The 5105-nt window shown below is 41.4% G+C and overlaps 1 long non-coding RNA gene across 1 annotated transcript; it reads right to left on the bottom strand.

Annotated features, from left to right (window-relative positions):
* Nucleotides 1-690: 690 nt before the first annotated feature.
* Nucleotides 691-3789, bottom strand: LOC135444027 (uncharacterized). Its single transcript, XR_010439152.1, has 2 exons — nucleotides 3661-3789; nucleotides 691-3071 (listed from the first exon to the last, which is right to left on the bottom strand). It is a non-coding gene; the product is annotated as an uncharacterized LOC135444027 (long non-coding RNA).
* Between the last annotated feature and the right edge of the window lie 1316 nt (nucleotides 3790-5105).

The raw sequence follows: 5105 nt of genomic DNA, 5'->3' as shown, positions 1-5105 counted from the left end.
ACTTTCTCCCTCAGGCTAGGGAGCATCCCTCAAATCCTCCTCAGACTGGGTCTGGAGGCCAACCACCCAAACACAGCCATGGGTCTCCTCTTGGCCCCCCTCCCCAGGGCTGTCTGAACAGGAGGCTGGGTTAAACCCCTCTACATTTCCAAATTCTAAATCTTCCTGTTCCATCAAATAAGATTCACACTGCAACAACTGAGCGCTGGTCATCCACTCAGAGGCTCTTTCAGCCAACAAAGTTTTAATCTGATGTGAAACTTTACCAGTCAGATACCCTCTCCTTGTCAGCCCTCCAGCCTTAGCCACCATCAGAGCTGTGGCAGCACAGTTCTGCAGACAATGGGGCCAGCCTCCGGCCACCAGGTCTAACAGCTTAGAAATTAAGCCACAGGCCGCCATGTTCCCCCATGCTCTTGCACCAAAATTCCTTTAGCATGATCCTGTTTAACATCATATAGTTCAAATTTCCCCTCTGAGTCCAGAAGAGCCAAGACTGGGACACCAACCAACCCATCCTCCATTTCTCCAAAGCTTTGTTCTTCTTCTGGTGTCCAGACCACAACATCAGGACTACCCTGGGTTAAGAAGTCGCACAAAGGTCTTGCCACAACAGAAGAGTCCTGAATCCATGCTTTGGTTCGCCGTGGCAGACTATTTACAAACACAAACGGAGACGGACAATCAGAATCTGTGTCGTGAGCTGTTTATTTCACACATCAGTCTCAGTACATTGTTAGGACAATGGAGACAGTATGTTCACAGCTCTCTGATTCAACTGGAATGCCAAGGAAACGTCACGTTACAGGGTAGCACAAGCCATCTCAGCCTAGGTTTCAGCCAATCACACATACAGCAAAACATATTGACAATAATTCTATCCAATCATATGAAACACACGTAATGGTAGTTAACACAATAGGGACTTATTTTCTAACACAATGGCTCGTTTATGAGAGACAAAGCACAGAGACTCATTCATACTAACCTTCTAAAGACATACATTAAATAACCTTGTTGCAACCTATATAGACAGACCACAGGAGCTTATTGTTCTATTTCTTACGTCTGCTCTACTGCTTAGAAAAATTTTCGCTGTATTAGCAATGTTCACAGGTCTGGTGTCTGAGGCCGGCCTTTTTAACCACTTTCTCAAAACCCTCTAATTTTATAAATCCCAACAATCCCCCCTCTCTGTTGACTCAAAAAGAAACCTTCATTTTCTTGTCATTTACTACTTGCGTTTCATAGCTCTACTGTAAAATTTCTGCTTCCTATCTGCTGGAGGCCTATTCACGCTGATCCTAAGCATTGCTATGTTACAGCACAGCAACTTAATGCTGTGAAGGCCCAGTCCTTGAAAGAGATATGAATCACGTCTGACAATAGTTACAAGTCATTGTTCAAAAAACTCTTGTCGATTCCAGGGTCTTAATTCAAAACCTTCCTCCATTCCTACACCTTTTTCCACTATTTCTGTGAGATTTCGAACACTCTCTGTGCTTCTACTTCCTAATTCTCTCTCTTATATGACAAAAACTTCTCGGACCGTTTTGTTCATCATTCGCCGCACACACTGAAGTATGCAGGGTATTACTATCAATATCAATATCAGAATACTGAATACATAAAGACCTATCTTGCAAAATTGTCTTAGCCAAGGTGCAAAGCTCCATTCTTGAAACAAATCATCTAGCCAGGAACCACCGTCTTCTTTAATTTGAGCTGTCAAATCTTTCAGTTTTTGTATGCTTCTGTGAATGGATTCAGAATGATCGGACAAATTCATACAACACAATCCTTCAAATTTCTCACAACCATGCCCTTGTGCAACTAAAAGAAAATCAATTGCTGGTCTATTTTGAATAGTAGCATGTCTAACACTATCAACATCTGTTAACATATCACTAATTGCAGAGGATGTGACATTAGCTTGTTTGCTCAGCCAGCATCCAACTCGATCTAATTATTTCAATGCCATTGCTGAAGCCAATTGGGGTAAAAACAACCCTGCTGAAATCCTTCTGGCAGCTTTCCAAGGCATAAAATCACTCTGACAGTTCTCCTCATAATGAGGAATAGCTCTCGTTCTCCTTTGTTTCTTTTTCATCACTGCTTTGGCAGTGGGTGCAATTATAGTGAGCATCCCAATGTTACAAGGGCCACATTCAAGGTGCGCTGGAATGCCTTTCCAAGGTCTGTCTCCACAAATGAACCAATTGCCGTGGATATTGATCAGCCTCAGAAAGCACATCTCAACTGTTTGAAAACTTACACCAACAACTCAAATTTCTATATGCAAAATAATGAGGAGTAACATTGTACTTTGGGGGATCACCTTTTCACCAGGCACTAGCTGTGAAAGTAAAGCAAAAATCCATGGTTAAAGAGCCAAGCATTTCTAATTCTTGAGGTTCAGATGCTGCCTTGGGAAGTTTTTTGGACCAGACATTCCAATTCAATGAGGGATTGTTTCCATTGTCAATTCCACCTGGCTTACCATGGGATTGATTTTTGACCAAAAGCAATTCTTTTACTGGCACATGAACCAGACAGGTTGAAAAAGGTTTTTCTGGTTCTGAGTTAGACAAACATATAGTATCTGAGCCGGCTGCCTTGGCTAAGGTCACCCAAACATTTGTTTTTGTTTGTTCCACAGGCAAATCTGCATGACAAAAAACAATTAAAATCCACCAATACGAACATACAACTTGCATTTGCTCCATCTTTTTCATGAGCTAAGTTTTGGCAGAATCTTTACAGATATATCAATTTTAAAATTTTGTTCTCCACAAAAACAATAACCTAAATATTTGCCAAAAATCAGCTCTGTTAAACAAACATTCAACATACAATTGACACACTCATAAATAACATTAACACAAAATTAGAGTTTGCAGGTTCCACTGATGCACAAAGAATGTCAGGCACAAGGAACGTCAGGCGTGACCCGGGATCCCTCTGTTCGGCTCACGTCTGCATACTTGCTTCCTCGGTTCTGGGCTCATCAACAGGTTCTGAGGTGTGATATGGTTTGATGTTTTTGGCAGGGACCCACTTAATTCCAGCACCTGTAGAAATAGAAGCACACCCTTTGCCCCACGTTATTAATGGAAAAGGACCTTCAATCTGTCCAGATTCAGGGTTTCTAATTAGAACAGGAGGATTTTCTTTCAGTTTTGCCTCTGTGTTATTTGAAAAGTGCCTAAAGATTGGTGGATCAGGTTCTGTATTCGAACTGTTTAGAAAATTAAAAACATACAGAGCCTTGTTCAGCCTCATCTGTGGTGTGATCTCACGGTCCCCCTCTCTGTTGATCTAAAATGCGTTTTAATGTTTGATGTGCCCCTTCAATAATTGCTTGGCTTGTGGGAGAGTGAGGAATACCAATGATGTGCTGAACACCCCATTCGTTTAGAAACATGACCAATTTTTGAGATATGTATGAGGGACCATTGTCAGTTTTTACTTCTTGGGGTACACCCAATGAAGCAAAAGCTTGCAGAAAATGATGACAGGCATGATTGCCTGTTTCACCTGTGTGAAGGGAAGCAAAAATTGCACCAGAGAACATGTCCACTGAAACATGAATATTTTTGAATTTACCAAAGGAAGGGTATTTAGTGATGTCTGTTTGCCACAACGGCAGGCTTTGCAAACCTCGGGGGTTGACTGCTCCTGTAGAAACAGAGGCTGCACATGCTGACAGTCAGGGCAAGTACTGATGATAGCTTTAGCTTGACTTTTAGAGATTTGAAACATCCGCACAAGTGCTTTTGCATTTTGGTGGAAAAAAGCATGACTCAATTTTGCTTGCTCAAAAATGTTTGGCAAAGTGTTTGAAATAACCATTGTCAGTTTGTCTGCTTTCGCGTTTCCTTCCACTAAAAATCCAGGAAGTGAAGAATGAGCCCTGATGTGAGAAACAAAGTATGGATTAGTTCTATATTGAGAAGTTGTAAAAAGACATGAAAGCCAACGATATAGGGTTTCATTGCTAACATCCTTTAAAATTGACCCATCTAATCTCTTAACCACATTAGCAAGAAAGGCAGAATCTGTGATTAAATTAAAAGGTTGAGGGAAAAGCTGAAAAGCCCAAACCACAGCAGCAAGCTCAACAATTTGAGGAGATCCTTCTACTGTTTGAATATCAGACTCCCATGCATTAGTTTTTTGATTCAACCAAGTTTCGACTGATTTGTGACTTTTGCCAGAGCCATCAGTGAAGAGAGTCACTGCATTTAAAGGTTCTTCACTTAATTTAGGTTTTTCTCTGAAACTCAGTTTTGCCTGCAGTAGTTTGTGAGCTGGGTAGTGAACAGAACAAACACCTGGGAAACCCAAGAATGCATATTGTAAATCATCAGAATTTTGCATTGCCCAATTGAGGTAATCTTTTTTCAATGGTAAATAAATAACTGAAGATTATTGGCCTGCTAAAGTTAACAATCTGGTCTTGGCCTTAATTACAATGTGTGCAATCATTCCTGAAACTGTGAAAATCGTCTTTGGGAACCTGTAGGGAGGTAAAATCCACTCTATTATCAACAAAGGATCTGGCTTTGAAGGGTCCCACTGAAAAATGAGACCACAAAGTTGCATCATCTCTCCTAAAACTGCAAAAAAGAAAGGGCTTTCTGGAACACAGTGATGAGCTTATCTTCTTTGGAGAGCTTCTGTGATCTTGTCGAGGGCTGCACGAGCTTTAACGTTCTTGGTGAAGGGATGTTGCAGCTTCCTCTCAGCAAATCAAAGAGAGGACCCAGTTCATCATTGGCAATTCCCAACATCGGTCTAACCCAATTGATTTGTCCCAAAAGTTGTTGTAATTCTTGCAGGTTGTTGACACTGGTCCAGATCTGTATCTTTTGTGGTGTTATTGTCGTCTCAGTCATCTTCCATCCCAGGTACTTCCAAGGTGGAACTTCTTGAATTTTTGTTGCAGAGATTTCAAGTCCAGCTGTTTGGATTTCTGCAACAACACAGGCATGGGTTTCTTCCATCTCTTCCTGCGTAGAAGCTGTGATAAGCAAATCATCCATGCAGTGTAAAATCATGGATCTTGGAAACTTCTGGCGAGCAGGAGACAAAGCTTGGGCGAT

This window comes from Zonotrichia leucophrys, chromosome 2 (assembly GCF_028769735.1).
Source record: "Zonotrichia leucophrys gambelii isolate GWCS_2022_RI chromosome 2, RI_Zleu_2.0, whole genome shotgun sequence".
Taxonomy (NCBI): domain Eukaryota; kingdom Metazoa; phylum Chordata; class Aves; order Passeriformes; family Passerellidae; genus Zonotrichia; species Zonotrichia leucophrys.
Note: the sequence above shows the minus strand (reverse complement) of the source record. Positions and strands in the feature narration are given on the sequence as shown.